The 20,697-nt window shown below is 43.8% G+C and overlaps 1 protein-coding gene across 3 annotated transcripts in view; it reads right to left on the bottom strand.

Moving 5' to 3' along the window:
- The window catches only part of RHOH (ras homolog family member H), a 45,160-nt gene extending 25,220 nt beyond the window's left edge, over positions 1-19,940 (bottom strand). Inside the window, exons 1-2 of one of the 3 annotated variants that reach the window (XM_084901370.1) lie at positions 19,572-19,940; positions 9,928-10,017 (exon numbers count right to left, since the gene is read on the bottom strand). The gene's annotated coding sequence lies outside the window, so the exon portion shown is untranslated. Of the gene's footprint in view, positions 1-9,927; positions 10,018-13,742; positions 14,756-19,571 lie in introns of those variants that run through there. The other 2 variants (XM_084901369.1, XM_084901371.1) reach the window with 2 other exon arrangements.
- Between the last annotated feature and the right edge of the window lie 757 nt (positions 19,941-20,697).

A 20,697-nucleotide genomic window follows, 5' to 3' on the forward strand; every position in this document is an offset into this window, starting at 1 on the left:
ACTTTCCCCTGCACTAACTTAACCTTTCAAGTAATTTTAAAGTACTCCAGCTACTATTTGGCATTTGAAACTAATAAACGTTTAGATATTTGATATTACCGTATAGAAAATGCCATGAAAGGCTACAAGTTAATTTTCTCCTCTATATCAAAATGAATGCATTTATGATATGCACAGGAGTTAGGTCTTTCAAAATATTTGAAAGTCAATTATTTCTAAATTAAATATTTAAGATGCATAGGAATATGTTCCTTCAGGAATTTTTTTCACATGTTAAAATCATTTAAGTAATCATCTATATTCATCACTTGAATGTTTTATCTTTTACTTAAATTCTGACACTAGCTAACGCTAATTCTCTCTTATTTAAAAAACATAAACCACTCACATACTATTTAATAACTCCAACATTTCTCATTAAAAGTAATTTTCTATGGTTTATCAAGGTTCAAGATAAAAGAGATTCCAAATCCCTCTAAAGCTAAAGATCCTCTAAGACTTAAAAGACAAAATTTAATTGTAGGCTTAGGGATTTCAAAGCATTGGGTTTCCTTCAAAATGTCAAAATAATCCTCATAGCAAAATTATTTTACTAATTTCATTATTAACCTCACATCACAAAATTACTTTCTTTTAAGAAGAATTTTTGGCGTTTTATATTATAAAAATAACATATGCTATTTATATAAAATACAGGAAAAAATAAAAATCGTATTTAATCTTATGCATTAGATGAAAACTTTTAACATTGGCTTATCTATTTTCATATTCTAAATTCATGTATAAAATATACATAGGTCTTCTTAAACAAAAATATATGTAATTGTTTACACTAATTTTTTTACTTGTCATTAAAGGTTCATAAAAATATTTTAATAAATATTTAATAAGCTGACATTTAATGTATTTAATTTTACCTTTCTGTTGGACATTTTAGATTTTGTTTTAATAAAAGGAAAGCACTGCATTGAAAAGCTTTGCTTTTATAACAAAATACCTCTTATTATTTTCTTAAGAATAATCCTCATTCACTCACATGTGGGATATAAAACAAAAAGCAACAAATTAAGAAACAAAACTAACAAACTCATAGATACTATTTCAACATAGCCTCAAAGCATTATAATTTGTAGTATAAAATTTCCATTATTATGTAACTTTAATCTTTTCCTTACTTACCCTAGAATTTTATAAAACATTCTCTTATTTTGTTCTAGGATTTTAATACACAGCCTTTGTAGAAACTTTTTAAAATACAAGTGAAGAAAAAAACAGCTGAATCTTATAACTCATACATATTGTAGTATAGAATATATTCTGGAAATATTTTTAAATTTATTTTTACAAAATTAAATCATGTTCTTTTGTAACTTGATACTTTATTGTAAATGTCATTTCAGGTCAATTAATATTGACCGATGTTATTTTCTAAAGGTGTGTGATATTCTATTGTAAAACTATATAATAATTTATTTTACTCATTGCCTTAATGCTAAATATTTAGAATGAGCAAATTATTTTCCTAATATAGTAACTAATTAAATAAATATTGAATTCCTGCCGAAACCAGTTTGGCTCAGTGGATAGAGCGTCAGCCTGTGGACTAAAGGGACCCAGGTTCGATTCCGGTCAAGGGCATGTACCTTGGTTGTGGGCACATCCCCGGTGGGGGTTGTGCAGGAGGCAGCTGATTGATGTTTCTCTCTCATCATTGATATTTCTAACTTTCTATCTCTCTCCTTTCCTCTTCTAAAAAAATCAATAAAATATATTCTTAAATATATATATTAAATTCCTATAGTATGCCAGACACTGTATTTGGCACTGAAAACACAAAGGCGAAACACACACACAGAGAGAATAATTCTTAGACATGGTCAAAGGCTGTGAACATTTTAAGGTTATTCAGTCATCCTGCCCAGATACTTGCAATCTTTCTGAAAAGAGGCCTTCCTAAAGCCTCCAAAATCACTTAAAATAATCATTTAGAACAGAGTATATTAAGTGGCAAGAACAAGGGATCATTCAACTCTTTTTTCAGACTGGCTGGTGCTACTGTTTATAAATTGTACTTTAGCTAATATTTTATAGAAAAAGAAAAAAACCTGATAATAATGTTAAAGAGCCTGATAAGACTCTATAAGACTGAAGGTAATGGAATTTGTTTAACTTAGAAAATTGGTTTGTTAAAGATCTAGTATTTAAGAATTATTAAGCCCTCTCAAAATTGTCAAAGAATTGAGCATTATAATTGGTACATAAAACAATGAGCTACCTGTTGAGAAAGAAAACCAGTCATGGTCAAATATATAAAGGAAGAAGCACTAACGTTTTAATTCCAATTAGCGTGAGTGAGTGAGTGTAGGAAACTTGATGTCCGATAATTTTCGGCTCTTCAGAGAAAGGGCTGGTAAAGCCGGGGAAGCTGTCAGATTATGTAACTTCGTGAGATTGGTTGGCCACAGGGAACATGAACCTGAGCTGAAAACACTGGTGATTTTTTTTTTTTTAAATTTCATGTGTACAAATTGCACAATTTAGTTTTTTAAACTGAAAACCACAAGAGTCTGGCCCCTATTGGCAGAGAAACTTCTATTTCCCTTCCACGTACCCTGATTCCCCGAAAATAAGACAGTGTCTTATATTAATTTTTGCTCCCAAAGATGTGCTAGGTTTTATTTTCAGGGGATGTCTTATTTTTCCATGAAATAGAATACAGTACACATTTATTGTTAAATGAAAATAAAGGAAATTTATTACCTGTATACGGTACGGTAGTAAGGTAGTTGTCAACACAAACCAGACAAACTGTGAATCCTACAGTATCAAGAATTTACTCATTTATTCAATGACAATCATGTCATCATCTTCTGGAACATCATCATAACAATCCAATTCCTGAATTTCCTGGTGAATTTCTTGTGACTCCATTTCTTTCAGAATCAGTGGACCAAATCTCTCCTGTTTAGCCTGGGGGGGGGGCTTATTTTCGGGGGATGCCTTATATTTCACTCAGAAGGAAACCTGTAAGTAGGTCTTATTTTCGGGGAAACACAGTATGTGTGTTGGGTCTTTCCTGCATGGCATGTAAAAATGCGTGGCCCTCGGGGAAATCCAAAACTATGGTTTTGGGTTTTGAACTTTTGATCCAAATTTTATGCAGAACTTCTCATGAAAACGCTGTCCACGTATTCTCATGGCTTCTGAATTTAACAGAAACATTGCACCAATTTACATTTTGAAATTGCTTTTCCTGAGATGTAGAGGATTAAGAAGAGGAGAGGAGAGGAGAGTAGGGGAGGAGAGGGGAGGAAGCTATAGGACTCAGAAAAAATACCATGGTTGATCTTTGTTAATCCAATGATCCTTTTAAGCTTCAGCTGTATTTCTATGACATTAGGACACAGTATTCACTTTAAGCTTCTTTCTATAGACTTCACACATGAAGGGAAAGCACAAAGATGAGGCATTTTTTATATATAAAAACTTAATTACTGTCCTGGCCAGTGTGGCTCAGTTGATTGGGAGTCGACCCATTCACCAAAAGGTTGCCAGTTCGATTTCACATGCCTGGGGTGTGGGCCCGATCCCAAGCTCTCACATTTCTCTCTCTCTCTCTTTCCCTCTCTCTCTCCCCCTCTCCCCCTAAATATCAATAAAAAAAAATTTTAATTTAATTCTTTATAAAGTATGAACATGCATATCTAAATTAAAAGGCATATGCCACATTTGCTACAATGTACATGAATTACTATAACATTTTTAAATTCAAGATTATTACAGAAATTTCTCTAATCTTACCAGGTATTCTGTGTGTAGGAAATATAGTAACAATATTACTTTAGCAGGTGTGGGAAATTGTGGTGCTATCAATATGTGAGGTCTCTCTGCCTTTTCCCTTCCTATTTCCTGTATAAATGTCCAGCACCCCCTTCCAGTCCCCCCTCATAGCCAGAGGAAGAAAGAGAGAGACTACATACAACAAACATTTCAGCAAGTTACTACCCAGAGACACTGGGACTTGAGGAAAATCGGGCAGGCTTTCTAGACCCTATAAGGCACATGTGTCAAACACAAGGCCCGCGGGCCAAATCCAGCCCGCCAGGCCTTGCAATGTGGCCCGCACCGCGCTGTCATCACTGCACTCCGCTGTCAGTTTATGACATTGTCAGTTTATGACTGTTCAGTAAACCATTCGGCCCGCGATTTAGGCTGGATTTTAGATTTTGGCCCCTTCTCTGATTGAGTTCGACACCCCTACTATAAGGGTTTTTGTAGTTGATGGCAGTAGTTTTACATTACCTAAAACTGAGTCAAAATATGTGGCTTTCATTTCACTTGCTAGAATAATTCTTACACTTCTCAGTCATGGCTGAGATCATTTTTAGTTCGCATGGGGACAAGGACGAGCAGAATCTTTTCTGGCAGCTGAGGAAAAGGCTCGTGAAGAGATGGGTATTTACTGAGAAGTGCCCAGGAAGGCAGCGGCTAGAACATCAGTGGGATGTTCAAAGCAAAGGAAAAGTAGGGATCTGGCCCCAAAGAAAGGACCCTCTGAAAGAAAGGAAACGCACCAAGGGACAGATGCATGCCAGCCAGTTCCCTGCCCAGTGACCCGGTCACTCTGTGGAATGACAAAGCAGGAGACGCTGTCTCCAGGGGACAAGAGGGGTGGAGAGTTTGCGACTGGCCTTCGGTGTCCATGGAATACTTCCGTTTTGTGAACCTGAGGATTCTATAAATCCTAAAACGCATTGGAAAAGCCCTTGTCGGTGTGGCGCAGTTGGCTGGAGCATCATTCTGTACACCAAAAGGTCACAGGTTTGACTCCCAGTCAGGGCACATACCCAAGTTGTGGCTTCGATCCCCAGCTGGGGCGCATATGGGAAGCAACCGATCAATGTTTTACTCTCATATCTATGTTTCTCTCTCTCCCTCCCCCTCTCCCTCTCCCTTCCTCTCTCTCGCTCTCTAAAATCAATAAAAAGGATTTAAAAAATAAATAAAATGCATGGGGAAATACATTGAATGTATTCTATGTATTTTTCACTTGAAGTTGGCAGGAGACCCAGTCCCGGCGTACAATAATTAAAATGGTTGTAGAAGCTGAGGTGCTCTAATTACTTGAGTATATTTGTTATGGATTTTTCCTTTTCTGCCTCAAAGAAAGATTTATGATTCTTGCCTTATGCCAGACCAAGAGAAGCCTGAATCATATTTTGCAATCTATTCAGTCAGTTGCTCCTTCTCTGGAGGGTTGATGATGGGGTACAGTTTCATCCTTTTGTCTCCCCGCTCCGGGACTGTGACAGAGCAACAGGCTCTTCTCGGTGTCCACAGCACTGGCTAACTTCAGCAGATGGGTCTGGGGTAAATCAGACCTCGCGTGAGCCCCTCTCGTCCACGTAGCCAGGAGATGGACAAGGAGTGAGCTTTCAGCTGAGAACACCCTGTTTCCCAGCCTGCAAGGCGGGTACCCACGAACAGCAGAGAGCCAGCTGGGCTTCCGTGGTCTGAAGGCCGCACAGGAAAAGGACTATCTTCAAAGCCATCAGGGCCCAAGCAGATGTTCAGCTTCAGATAGGAAAGCCTACATTCTACACCCAGAAGCAAGCGCTTCTACCATCAAAAGCCTTCCGCCCCTACCATCAGCCTGGCGGGTCTCCGGGACTCGCTGAGGGGGTCAGCCGGCCCCCGGCCACGCTGCCCTCTGGAGGTGGCCAGGCTGGTATTTACAGCCTGTGTGTGTGTCCTGTGCCATCCAGGTACCACAGGACAGTACATGAGCCATTCGAGGAGAATCTTGAGACCTGACCCTGGCTCAACATAAGAGAATTCAGAACCAAGGCCTTAACACAGCCCCCGTGTTTACCCAACGTGATGACCCGACACTAGAAAACATCAGCCCCTTTGTTCTCATCTTGGCCATCCATTGAAGAGTCAGCCTTCCTCTTAGCAGCTGAATCCGACACCAAGAACAGCCAGAACTTTCTCAGCCTCTGCTCGGCCTCTGGGTGTGCTGACAGCCTCCTTGCAGGAGTTACTAATCGGAGGCCTCTGGACTGCTGGAGCCCGTGGATGGGTTCTGGAGGATCCCAAAACCCCTGAAAATTATAAACGTGCATGTTCCAGTATTTGTGCTTTTCCTCAAGGAGAAGGTCTTTGGTTCTCATCGGATTCTCAAAAGGATTTGTGACCAGAAAAGAGATTAGGAAACTACTCTAAGTGTGAATCCATCGGCTCGTGAACAACCTTGCCAAATGGGGAACAGGACAGTCAGCAGGTGCTTCTGGAAGGCGTCAGACCCTTGTCCCCCTAACAGACCCTGGCTAAGGAACGGTTTATTTCTCCTTGATTCGTCATGCTACAGCCCAAGAGACGAGTGACCCTGGTGATAGGGAATGTGGAAATCTTTTTAAAGTAAAAGGATCATCTTCAGTGTACAGTTGAACAATTTCCAATACAGAAGGCTGTTGGAGAGCTCGTTACTATCTGAGGTTCTCCTGAAGCCGGTGTCTCAGCACCAGGGCCTCTGCCACAGCCGCGTCCTTTACTTTCATTATGTTTATTTTGTGATGCATTGTTGTCATGGCAGTTTTCCAATCGCTCTGACTACCTTCAGGGCTAACGTTCCCTATAATAAACTGTATTTCCTCAGCAATTAGACTTCCTTTCCTCTCCAAAGCACTGCATAGGCCTCTCAAGTCCCTCATTCTTAATTACCACCTCCCCGGGGCCTGCACTAGAATGTCTGTGGGTCCTAGATTCTCCCCTATTGCTACCCGCTTTAGTACCCTGTTCGGGTGGTCCCAAGGCCGGTGTACCTGTGTGAGGGAATTTGGTGGCATGAGTGACATGAAACTACTACCTTCGGTGCTTCTCACAGTGTGACCTGCTGACCATCTGTATCAGAATCGTTCCGGGGTGGGAGGACTTGTTAACAACGTTAATTCCTGACAACTCCCACCCCAATGGGATCAGAGTCCCTGGAGGTGGAACCCAGGGAACTGCATTTGTTAACATGCCCGCCCTCATCTTCCAACCCCCTGCCCTTCCAGCCAGAGGAGTTTAAAACACACTACAGTCTGAGAGCTCATGATTTAAAGCAACCATTTCCTCTCTGGTCTGAGCCCTATTGTTTTCGGATCTACGTGAAACTATTTTCATATTCATCTTGCTCGTCTCTAAGATCGGCATCCCCCTGTCTTTTCCTAAGAAATGTTTCTCTCTTCCCCCTTCCCTCCCCCTCCCCTTCTCCTCTCTCTCTCTCTCTCTCTCTCTCTCTCTCTCTCTCTCTCTCTCTCCCTCCCTCCCTCCCTCCCTCCCTCCCTCCCTCCCTCTCTCTTTCTCTCTCTCTCTCTCTCTCTCTCTCTCTCTCCCTCTCTCTCTCTCTCTCTCCCAGCCAGTAGCTCTGTGAGCTATTTCTCAGCCTCTGCAGTCCACCATGGCAAATCCTCAGCATCCAACTAGTCACCTCCTCCTCTTTCCTGAGCTACCCTCAAGAAACCAACCCCCTTAGCATCTGTCGCCCCAGGCGCCTGGACCCAGACTCTCTCCACTCCGCCTTGCCCAGGGATTCACACACAGAACAGATTCGCTTGTCAAAGGCAGGGCCCCCATCTGGTCCACAAAACTTGTAGCTTTCCTCCTAATTATTAAAACTCATTCAGATCACTTATACACAAGCACACAATAAATAACTACTACTATTATAAATGAAGTAAAAACAAAACTCTACTATTTTACCATTCTAACACACCAAATGCTTTCATTTTTTTATCCTCGCATTTAATCCTCATTCACAACGAAACCAGAATGTAAGTGAAATTTTAACCCTAATTTTCTAATGCAACACCATATCAGATATATTTTCCTGACTACTGTAATGATGACCTTTCGTTACTACAAAGTATTCCATGAAATTAATGCTCCCAGAATCTCAACACTTTAGGTTACTCTCATATTCTGCTGTTATAAATGATAACACACTGAATGTGTTCACACATGTTATTTTCTCCTTCTTTGAATTATTTATTTAGAGTAAATTCCCAGAGATAGACTTAATGGATCAAAGCATATGATATTTTAATGGGTCTTGACACATACTGCCAAGTTGCCATACTGTATTTGCATTTTATCAGATTCCTTGATGGTATGCTGATAAATGTTTAATAGGAACTCCAAAAAAAAAAGTGTTTGCCAATTTCCATAGTGTAGACATTTCTACCATGACCAATTTCAAGCTACTAACATTACATCACTGAATGCAAAATTGGAAAGAGATGCTCTTAATACCATTATATAATATTTCTACCCTACAACTAAATTGGAGCAAATTAAGAACATAGATAACAGCAAAAGGTAGTAAAGAATTAGGAAGTAGTGAGTTTTGAGTCCTTATTACCTTTATCTTTTTTTTTTTTTAATCCTCATTCAAAGATGTGCTTATTGATTTTAGAAAGAAGGGAAAGGAGAGAGAGAGAAAGAGAAATATCAATTGGTTGCCTTCCCATACTTTCTCCCACCAGGGATCAAACCTGCAACCTACGTATATACCCTGACCAGGAACCGAACCCATAACCATCCTTTCGGTGTAATCAACTGAGCCACACCAACCAGGGCTACCACGTTTATTTTTAACATAACTTATTTAACGAAGTTATATAATTTAACTTACATGGTGGATGTATTGAACAACCAGCTTGCAAATTTTCTGAAAATTTTACAATCAACTATTACAAACAAGTACAGGCAGGCTCCTGTGCATCACTGCCGATACCTCACTTTGATATTTTGCAAGAGCATGTCTTTCCTTTCTCTTTTTCTATTGAAGTCACTGAATAGTCACCTTATTCCCTCTGTGTCGCAAACAATAACCATGCTTTTAGGGTAGCAGACTATGTAAATACAAAACGAATAAAACATAATGCAAATAAAAGATAGAGAAGAGGCCTGCCTGGGCCACCCTCCCCCAGTTTGGACAGTCCTCCCCTCATGCATTCCTCTCACTAGCATTTTTCCACGGGGTCACCTATAAAGATGACTCAGTCATGTATTAACCCGAACAATGGCTGAATGGATAACATACGATACGTAGTTCTCATGGCAAAAGTGATGAGAGCCGTGTTACATGTTACCTAACCACCCTCTTCCTGGGTATTCTTTTCTATGAAATGGGGAAGAGGTCACTGCTGACTTCGGTTTACCAGAAGCTAAGTGTAAGCGATAAGAAGCCTGCCACTAACGCTCCAAGAAACAACAGAGCACTCGGTAACGCTCTGCAGTTCTCTCCCCAAAGTGATGCACTCCTATTCTGTTTCACTGGAAAAGAGAAACTGGGAGGGTGACTTGACACCTTCACCATTTTTTAAAGTGAATTCCTTTCTTTGGGCCCTCTCTGGGTAATTACAAAGAGCCTCTATATGCATAAAACACCTTAGGATATTTTCATTAAATGTGTTGGGGTGACATTGGTTAATAAAGTTATGTCCATTTCAGGGGTACTGGAAGCAGCCTCAGTGCCCATCAGCAGATGAATGGATAAAAAACACCTGTGGTACATTTACACAATGGAGCACTGCTTGGCCATTAAAAAGAAGGACACCTTACCTTTTGGGACAGCATGGATGGCCCTGGAGAGTATTATGCTAAGTGAAATAAGCCAGTAGAGAAAGACAAGTACCGTATGATTTCATTTACATCTGAAACTAGTGAACACTTTAGAATTCCGTTAGCGCTCCCTACCTATGTGTGCTAAAATGTAAATATGGCTGACAAAACCTTTACCCATGCCCATACCCTTGGCTCAGTCACCCCACTCCCAGGGACTTTCCTAAGAAACCAATTCAAAACAAAGGAAAATACTTTTGAATAAATCACAATAGAGGGAAGATCACTTTGCCGTGTCTCAGCCCTTACTGGACTTACCATCATGGAGCGTGAGGCCCGGTCAGGAGAGTTCTGGGTTAATGGCTGCCAACCGTTCCTCTGTGTGTGGCACAGCTGCCTCCTAGTCACCTAGGAGAAAGGGTTTGTGTTTGTTATCACTCGGATTCCAGGGCCCCACTCCAGGGCCGGTTGTGATACATGAGAATTGTTATTTTTTATTTTTTTTTAATATATCTTATTGATTTTTTACAGAGAGGAAGAGAGAGAGATAGTTAGAAACATCAATGAGAGAGAATCATCGATCAGCTGCCTCCTGCACACTCCCTACTGGGGATGTGCCCGCAACCAAGGTACATGCCCTTAACCGGAATCAAACCTAGGACCCTTCAGGCTGCAGGCTGACGTTCTATCGTAGGGGTGTCGAACTCAATCAGAGAAGGGGCCAAAATCTAAAATCCAGCCTAAATCGCGGGCCGAATGGTTTACTGAACAGTCATAAACTGACAATGTCATAAACTGACAGCGGAGTGCAGTGATGACAGCGCGGTGCGGGCCACATTGCAAGGCCTGGCGGGCTGGATTTGGCCCGCGGGCCTTGTGTTTGACACATGTGCTCTATCGGATAGAGTCTATCCACTGAGTCAAACCAGTTTCGGTGAGAATTTCTATTTTTTAAAAGCCCCCCAAGTGGTTTTAGGAATGACTTTTCTGGGCCAGAACCAGACAAAGCAAATCGTCTCTGAACAGCTGTCTACATCAGGGGGACAGAATGATATCTACTTATACAAAGCATCAAGAAGTTGTTCAGGGTATTTAAGCAGCTACAAGAGTCAAATGATTAAAGAACCTGGAGTAGCCTTTTTTCTGGCATTCTTCCCCCCTCCTCCCCCCCCCCCCCCCCCCCATCTATTCACCGTTCATCTCTCACTGACAACCCCAACACCCAATACTGCCTTACTGCCTTCCAGCATGCTCCACTTGGGCACCATCCTGACTTGGGTCCACCTCATCCCATGCACAAAGCCCCCAAGTTCCCTCTCTTATGTTATCAGTGGGGCTCTGGAAGGAAAACGATATTACTATTTGACTAAAGTAACGTATAATTGAGAATCTCCTGCATAATGAACAGACAGGCCATATTTGCACTTTTAACCCAAAACAACTTCTCATCTGGAGAGTGAGACGGGAAAGCAGGGTGCTTCTTAGTCTTGGCTTTCACCCAGACCCCAAGCATCTAGAACCTAAATGGGCACCTTGGGCACTTATTGCAAAATGGTCCCAACTCTCAAATAGGAATGGATTTTTAGCTATGCCTTGCTGGCATTAAAATTAAAACATAATAAGATTAAATAATTTAACCTAGGCTGAGCAAGGTGGAAGAGTCCTCGGTGCCTCTATTCCAAGCGCCTGTGGGATTCCACCCATTGTATTCGGAGAGACTCGGAGAGACTCGGCGATGCAGATGCCCGAAAGAGCACGCAGTCACTCAGAGAGTGTCTGAATGTCTGAGGGTCTGATATGGAAAGGCTTAACATGCCAGTTTCTAATCCTTTCTCTTTTTCATACCCCTATCAACCAGGGGTGGGGACTGTCCGGCCGGCCCGAGGGCTAAATACGGCTCTCAAAATCATTTGATCTGGCCCTGCCAGAGCATTAGGGGTGAGTTAATCAAATGTTTGACCAAATATAGCAGGCTACTTGTTAAGCTGATAATTTTGTATGGCCCACAAATGATGACATAAATATCCAAATGGCCCTTGGCAGAAAAAAAGGTTCCCCACCCCCGTGGCTGTGCCTATTTCATACCTGTTACTCAAAAAATGTTAATTCCCAGCCTCTGCCCATCCGCCCCATATACTTTACAGATACCTTATTCCCAGACTAGGGACCACATCATTCGAATGTCCCCAGTCAGGTCCTTAATTAGAATCACACTAGCTACATTTATTGAGAGTTAATTTTATGCCAGGCGCTAGGCTAGATGCTTTGCATATTTTTATTTTATCCCTAAAACAACCCTCTGAAGCAGGTATTTTCAGTTATTATTACAACTACTTAACAGATTTTTTCGTCTGAGGACTGGAGAAGTCCAGTCCTAATGAGTCCGAGTGTCCCATCGCTCAGAACCAACAGCGCCGGCCTTCGGCACAACGCAATCTGGCTCCAAAGTCTGAGTTCTTACTCGCTGTCCTGTATTTTTGTTGCTGTGTGTTCACGGGCATTTCATAGTCCGGGAGGAAAGTGCTCCAAATCATGAGGGAAAGAGCAGCAGGAACTCTCACTCAGACATGCAAAGGAAATCGCATAGCTCCTGGGATTTTTGAACAGGCTTTTGAAGAATAGAGATTTGCTTGTCATCAGCCAGCCAGCTTGTCCTCCCCAGAGGAAGGCTACTTTAGTTACCAGCTGAGTGAAGGGTCTCTTAAGAAGTAGTAACCAGAAATGGAGGTCTCACAAGCACCCCAAGCCACACAACCCTTTCTCCACATCAATGGCGAACTAAAGGAAGACAGCAGAGGGCCAGTGGGGGACCCGGGGCATAAATCAGTCCCAAGGGTGAAGCAGCAAGCACCTCCAGGCTTCCCCTTGCTCGGAATTGTTAGAACTGAGAAAGCCCAGAACGAGACGCCTAAGGACATGAGAAGACAGTGACTGAATGGAGTCTGTTCTTCTCAACAGCCTGTAAGGTCCTCCATAACCTGCCCTCACATTAACTTCCCAAGCTCACTTCCGGCCAAGGTGTAAAACAGACTCTCTGCCTTTCTCGGGCCAGTCTCCTCAGGGCCTCTGGTCATCTGCTCGTCAGCCTCACTTTTGAGCCTTTGCCTCCACAGTCCTCCCAGGGTGCACTAACCTTCTCCTTCCACTCAAATCTTCTGTCTTCCCAAGGCCCGAATCTTCCAGACTAGTCCAGTTCAAACTCCCTTCTCAGAACTCCTATAATTCGTACAGCCTCTGCCATCGCATTCATCACTAATTCCCATCTCAGACTCTTCCTAAATTTTACTTCTTACACTGCTTGTGAATACAGTAATAAGGTCCTTCCAGAATTTCTATACTCTTTATATTTCGCGTACATCCTCCACAACACCTGCTTAGAATTTACAATGGATTATTGACTACTTGTTGTTTACTTTGATGGCAGTTTTCATTTAATAAAGCATCTAAAACCAGTGATTTTCCAAACTTTATTTATTTATAACCCAGGCTACTGATGGGCACTTCACAGCATGTCTCCTCAAAAATTAATTTAATTTAAAAATATATATGTATACATCATATACAATTTTTAGAAAGAGGACTTCAGCATTGGCAGTACACGAAAAAGCCTGGAATTCCAGATCCAAACCTACATCACCTGGATTTTGGTTCTGTTTCTTTTCTGAATTAGAAAATTTTAAAACTCATATTTGAACCATTTAGGAAATCTTTAGATTTATTTCGTCAGATGTAGGCTGGTATTTCAACTACCCTTTTTCATTTTTCAATTACGGTTGACATACAATATTATATTTGTTTCAGGGATACAATATAGACATCCTATAGCTAATGAAGTCATCATCCCAATAAGGCTAGTACCCATCTGAAACTATACTAAACTACCCAATTACCAAAAGCCAACGATTACAATATTTAATGTTTCAAAAGCTACATGCATCTTGTTAGGACTTCGGGGTGGGGTGGGGGGTGGTAATTGTACATCAAAGCAACACGCCTTTCCCCATAGTCATTCCATATTTTACATCAGGGAGAACAGGGTAATCACTGTGTTTAGCTTAGAGTAAAAGCTAAATAAAATTAGAAAGATTTCTTTTGACACTGAAGGAATATTTTTAAAGAAGCAAGAGTCTTACCTGCTGTAGAAGCCAAAGACATTTCTTGATACCAAAATGACTGACTCCGGAAGTCAGCGCTGTTTGGGGCAGGTAAGGAAAAACAAAAGCAGGCAGGCCCTTTCACTGTGAGGATTTCCTTCTGCGATCAACCTTTTCCTTCCTCCCCAAGACTGCGACTGATTCACCGTGGAAGGACTAACAAAGTAAGCGCTGGGCTGGTAAAAATCCCAACCCAAGACGGTTGGGTGGAGGGTGCGTGGTGACTGGGGCAGCAGGAACCGTCTGAATGTGACAAAAGAGGTTAGCAAGTTCCTGTGCCGAAGTCAGTTTCCTGTTACCCGCTTCTCCGAAGAAGGGGTTTCATTCGTGTGGGTTACAGGGTGTGTGCACGTGCGTTTCTCTCCATGACAATTTGAAAACTTCCCCAGATAAGAAAGAGGCAGAATGAGACCGTACCGCATGGCTGGGTTTGTGTTTCATACATCAACTCTCCCGGGACCATTTTTTCTGCCCTGTCCCCCCATTTCCCACCAGCAAAATCACCCACATAAAGCAAGAAAGGAAGAGTGAAAAACCAAGATGATTCCTTAAGGAAGTGAAATAAGGCAGAAAAAAGAAATTAAAAAGTCCACTCTTCTGACGGGCCGTGGTTAATTTAGGCTTAGCAGAAAGCACCTTGGAACTCGAGTCAGCTTGATGAGCATGCTATGGAGGGAAAGCAGTAGGCGGATGCTTTGCTTTGCTTTGCTTTATGAATAACTACCAAATAATAATTTGGGGCAGAGTGGACGGACTCAGCCATACCAAGAGCTTAAGCAGCCCTCCATGCATTCACCCTTTTCTGTGCCTGCCGCTGGGCACTGAAGAGAAGCACCAAGACCAAGACAGACATACTCCCTGTCCTCACGGTACCTATGTCCTAGAGCGGGTAAGATAAATGAAAGCATTCTAATAAACACGGTAACCATACCTTGTAGTAACTAGTACAAAGGAATCGGAGAAAGCTGAGCTAGAGAGCAAGACTAAATCTACATCCTAGAGATGGCCAAGGAGGGCCTCTTGGAGCAACTGACAATTAAGCTGAGACCTACAGCTACGACTCTCAGCCCCAGCTAAAAATTAAAATCTCCTGAGAAGCTTTAAAAATACCAATACCTAACCCACCCACCCCCCAACCCTTACCCTTGAGATTTTAGTTTGTCTGGGTTGGCGCCTAGACATCAATACAAACTCCTTCAATTATTCTAAAATGTTGCTACCCTCTGATGATGAGGAAGAGGAGACTAGGGAGAGTAGAAGGAAAGAGTCCAAGCAGAGCCAGCAGCATGTGCAAAGGCCCTGAGGTAGGAAAGAGCTTGGGTTGTTCAAAGGAGTGAAGGGGATGAATGCGTCTGGCATGCAGAGGTGGCAGAATAAACAGCCCAGGCTGAGCATTCTCAGAGATGGACACACAGTCACTAGGCCCATAAGAGACTCTGACATGAGCCCGTCTCAACTTGTTCCTGTGCAGGAAGAACTCAAATCTGCCAGGTGAGATCTTGGGAGTCCTCTGATGAGCACCTTATCTTCTAGAAAATTCTCTTTGAAAAGCCAGCTCACCATCCTGATATTTAAGGCAAGCAGAACATAGTGCGGGAGGATACTTGTTTTACCTCGTTTTGATCATCAAGAGACTGAAGGTTGCTACTACAAATAACATACATGTTGGTAACATAAAACAAAATTTTTGAAAAGATAAAGCCCAAGGAAATAAAGACCAAAAAAAATTTTAAGCTAAAACCAAGGGCGAAAACACATGCCTTGCGGTTCCTGAGCTTTTAAGCAACGGCATGAAGCGGCAAACACTGAGGCCCAGGGGTAGGGAGAGTGTAATGCTCAGGACGGTGAGCTCTTCCTGGCTTCCCGGTGCTGAGACTAGAGAGAAACTTGGCACCGGAATTCTCACAGAGAGGACATCACCGCTGAGGGGACACCATCCTTAGACCAAACACAGCCAGTGCCCAGTCTTGGGGGTGGTCCCTTACATTCTCCCTCAGGGTAGGCCGGTTTCATCTCACAAAGGAGTCGATTTATAGAGGAATTCCTGGGAGGAGGCAGGGGAGGGTGTGCTTGGGGATTAACGCAGCGTCCTAGCCCTTTCAATTTAATGCAGAGACGAATTAATGCAGAGACGAAGAGTGACTGCACACCAACTGAGCCACCTGCCCAGAAATTCCAGGATAGAAGAGTTTCCTCACTGAAGCTTCTGAAAGAAGTGGGGCTTCAAAGGGTTCAAAGTTGATTGTACTTCCAGCAAGAGATCCGGGCCTTTCTGATGCCCCCCATCTCCCTCTTCCGCCCCAGTCCCGTGAGGGCACAGAGGAGTGGGGCCAGGGCCTTGCCTGGGCCCACAGCCCCTCCTCCTTGGCAGAATCAAAGGGAGAGGCCCCCCCAGCACTGCTCACACGTTCAGGGCCTGGGGCCTTACATGTTTCCCCCACAGGAGGTCCTGCATATGCGGGGCAGGACTGGGAGGAGGTTGTCAGGACAGGTAGAGTGTGATCGCAGGCCCAAGCACTCCCACCATCACATGGCAGTGAGAAGGGCAGGGCCCCGTCTGCCTGCAAGCCCCCCTTGGCTCCCCAAGGACCACCCATCCTCTCCCGATGGACTTGCTCTCTGAGCACATAACTGTATTTTAATTTTTTTAAATATATTTTATTGATTTTTATTTTTATTTTTATTTTTTTTACAGAGAGGAAGGGAGAGGGATAGAGAGCTAGAAACATCGATGAGAGAGAAATATCGATCAGCTGCCTCCTGTACAATCCCCACTGGGGATGTGCCCGCAACCAAGGCACATGCCCTTGACCGGAATCAAACCCGGGAACCTTTCATTCCGCAGGCGGATGCTCTGTCCACTGAGCCAAACCAGTCTCGGCATAACTGTACTTTTAGATGTTCGCATAGAGTCAGGCTGTGTGCCTCCTCCTGCTCCTGACGGTGAGGAAGTTCTCTTCGCATGTGATCTGAGCTCAGGGAGTCTTTTCTTGGTGGAGGTGGGAGAGGGTTAGGGGCAGCTAGCTCTCCACTTTCTCCCTTTTGTGGCAATCTCTCTTTTTGCCTCTTTCTTTCTCTCTCTCCCTCGCTCCCTCCCCCTTGCCCATTTAACAGACAGGAGTAATGGTGAGGGGAAGAAGCCAATGACTTTAAGTAAGTGCACACACTACAGGCTTGCACACACACGCGCACACACACACACACACACACACACACACGCACATGCACACGCACACACACACAAACCCAAACGTCTCGTTGTGCCCGTTCTGATGCTGCACAGTCCAGCCTGAGACGAAGGCGGGGAGAAGCCTGAGGAATCCGGGGTGCCGGGAAGGGAGGAAGGAAACTTCAGGTGTGGAGTTCACAGCAGGAACCAGACCTGGCTGCAAGCCACATTCCCGGAAGCCTTCCTTGGCCACACCCTCCCCAGGGCTCCCACCGCCCCTATGAGTGCTCGCCCAACAGTCCAACTGGGAGACCCTCCAGGCCCAGGGCCTGGCCTTGCTCACTGGTGCATCTCAGACCCTAAATCAGGCGTCTTCAAACTACGGCCCGCGGGCCACATGCAGCCCCCAGGGGAGTCTGATCCGGCCCGCCAGGTTTTTTGGGCAGTGAGAGCAGCCAAAGTGTTACAGTAGGGATTAGTAGTTCATATAGTCCGGCCCTCCAGCTCTCTGAGGGACCGTGATCTGGCCCCCACTTTAAAAAGTTTGAAGACCCCTGCCCTAAATAGTCACTCATCAACCACTTGCTAAATGATAGATGGACTCTCTCAGCTGATCTTCACAATAGCCACAATAGCCCTATGGGGTAAACATTGTTTTTCATTCATCCTTTCCTGAGGATGTGTTTTTTATTGATTTTGAGAGAGAGAGAGAGACAGAGAGAGAGAAACATCTGTGTGAGAGAAACATTAATCAGTTGCCTCCCATTAGCACCGATCAGGAATCCAACCCACAGCCTAGGTATGTGCCCTGACTGGAAATCAAACCCACCACCTTGACGCTCCAACCAATTGAGCCACCTGTCCAGAATGTAAACATTTTTCAGTCTGCTTTACAACCAAAGAGACCTTAACTGGTTAAATAAAACTCTATAGCCTATGGAAAGCAAAACAAACACTCCCCCTGTCCGTCTGTCCTGACTCTTCTCCGGGGAGAGAGCTCACTGTGGGGAGGGAGAGGCAGCCGGAGCCCCGAGGCCCTGGGTCTGTTTCTCTCTGCCCAGGGCCCCTCCTCTGAGATTCCCAGGCAAACACAATCCCCTCCAGGTAGAGACTCGCTTTCTCAAAACACCTTTGTGTGACATGTCCTCTTAGACAGCAGAACAGCTCATTTCTCTTTAACAGCCTCCTAAAAACAAGGACCTTCTTTACTGAGGGTTTTGAAATCGTAGGACAACTGTGTGTGTATCTGCACTTACGCTTAAGTGGTACTCTTGCTCAGTACACAGATGCCCTGCCCTTTAGACCGGAGGGAACTCTTAATGACAACGGGAACTGTAATGAAGAGTGACTCCTGCAAACCTCCCCGTATCAGTCCTTCACGAAGCTCGTTCTCCCCTGGGTTAGTCAGTGCCTCCCTTCTGACTATCAGCTCAGTAACTGAACTGGTTTAGATTTAGTGGGTAGTTTTTATTTTATTTTTTTAAATATATTTTTTTATTAAATTATTATTTTTGTACATATACCAATGCCCCCCCTCCCGTACATACCCTCCCTCCCCAGAGTTTTGTGTCCATTAGTTGTACTTATATGCACGTATACAAGTCCTTCGGTTGATCTCTTATCTCTAGTGGGTAGTTTTTAATGTTTACACAGACCCTCATCTGTGCCATGCTCGCTAATGAAATAAAATGTATCCGTGGGTTCTGAAGATGGAAAATACGTACGAAAGCCTCATCTGAGGGCTTTGAGCTTCAAACCCAGAGCATTTGGCCAGACTGTAATGGTGTTTACCCCCCGCCCCTCCCGACTAAGTGATGAGCAGCCCTATTAAACCCAATGTGCATGCCTTCGGGTTGAGGGATTGCATGACAGGCGTTGTAAAACGTTAGCTCTTCATGCAAGGAAGCGCTTAATCCTGATAGATAATACATCGGTGTATAAAAAAAAAAAAGTTCACATAAAGTAGCCTTTAAGATTCTAAATGTCCAGATATCTTAGAAATGCCACAGGCCAGAAACCGCATGGCTGATGTCCTCCTGATACGTTTCATTTCAATTCATGGCGAGCAGTGGCCTCCCCCAAGCAGAGGAGGGTATCGTTTCGAACCTCTTCTAGCTTCCTCTTCTGGCCATAACCGTGAAAACATCATTTCCCTCTCTGCCGTTCTCACCCTCTCTTTTCTCTGTAGCTGTTTTAACGTAACATAGCATACCGCTTTTTGTTTCAGTGAACGTTAGGTTCTCAGGACTCCCAACTGCCATTTTATGTGCCCGTGTCCCTGGGTATGCCCGGCAAACATCTACATCCTGGCCCGTGTGATGACAGAGCTGTCATTCATCACGAGGCAGCTCTGACTGCAGAGGACAGCAGCGCCCGAAGGCGTCGTTCGGGCCGCGGCTCTGCAGTGAAGGCCCGGCTCTTCCTTTCCCTCTAAGCACAGCTCACGGAGCCAAATGGCCAGCCCCCTTGGTGTTTGGTGCACTTTTCCAACGTGACAGACTCTAGTCAGAGCATTTCTAGAACTTTCTGACAAGATCCTTCCGACATAACAAGCTGCACAAGAAAATCAGTGTCCCTGCATTCTATGCACAACTTGGTCCTGGCTCCAAATCTCATCGAACCGGGTCGTGGTCACCCACCTTAGTCACTGGATGTCGCTCCCAGGAGCTGTCTCCCCAGATCAAATCCAGCGGGGAAGGGCAGAGGTTTGCTCTCACTGAAGAAATTCAGAAGAACGTGCCTCGGGCTCCGAGAGCAAATCCAGAAGAGGAGTTTGAAACGTGAGGGAAGAGCAGCATCGTTGGGTCAAGCACACCAACTCCCCTGGGGGACTCCGGCAAAGCAGCCCCCGTGTGCTCGGAGGCAGGAATTCTGGGTTGTTTAAAAAAGAAGAGGGAGAAGGCCATGACTGCTGCCTCTCGCAGTCATGTCTCACCCGTTGCCTTGATAGGGATCTTCGGTTTGGGCACAAACATCACAGGGTAACTGCAGCTCAGCACACCTGCTCCTGGCGGGGGCTGCGGAGGTTTCAGTTATAAGGGAAAGCCCAGCCAGTGCTCGCTTGTCATCTTTCAAAATAACAGATCCCCACTCAGAGGGAGCAGGGAACCTTGTCCCCAGAGACGATCTGAAATTTTAGAGAAAGCACCCGTTTGGACTCAGGCAAAGCAAGATTCAAATCCAAGCTCCCCTTAGGAGCCAGGAGGAGGCTCTGATCTTCCCATCTGGAAAATGGGTATAAATGATACCTATCTTAGAGAGGTTTTATAAAGAAGAAAAAAAAAAGCTGTATAGTCCTTGAAATACAGTAGACGCTCAATACAGCATGGCTATTTGGACTTTTGCCTTCTGGAGTTTTTTTCCCTTTAACCCTTCCTCCTCTTTGCATCACAGATGTTGAGTTTCAGAATTCTCAAATCGAACTGTTAATGGTACTTTATTCCTTGTGCATACACTGAACAATCAGACACTTCAGAAATGCCTTCTGAAGTCATCTGCTTACCACACCACCAATGCCTTCAGAGGAGAATTTACCCTTTCTTTTCTCATTCCACAAGTATTTGTTGAATGCTATAATATTTATTGAGCTCTGTGCTAGGCTCTAGGGAGACAGCAGTGAACAGTAACCACAAAAGTAAAGTAATCTGCTCTCATGAGTTCACATCCATTGTTGGGATAAGCAGATAACATGATAATTTAGTAATATAGTATGTTCTGGTGTGCTAATTACTGAAAGGGAAATAGAGCAAGGGAGAGGGATAGGAA

This window comes from Pipistrellus hanaki (assembly GCF_964339955.1).
Source record: "Pipistrellus hanaki genome assembly, chromosome: 1".
Lineage (NCBI taxonomy): Eukaryota > Metazoa > Chordata > Mammalia > Chiroptera > Vespertilionidae > Pipistrellus > Pipistrellus hanaki.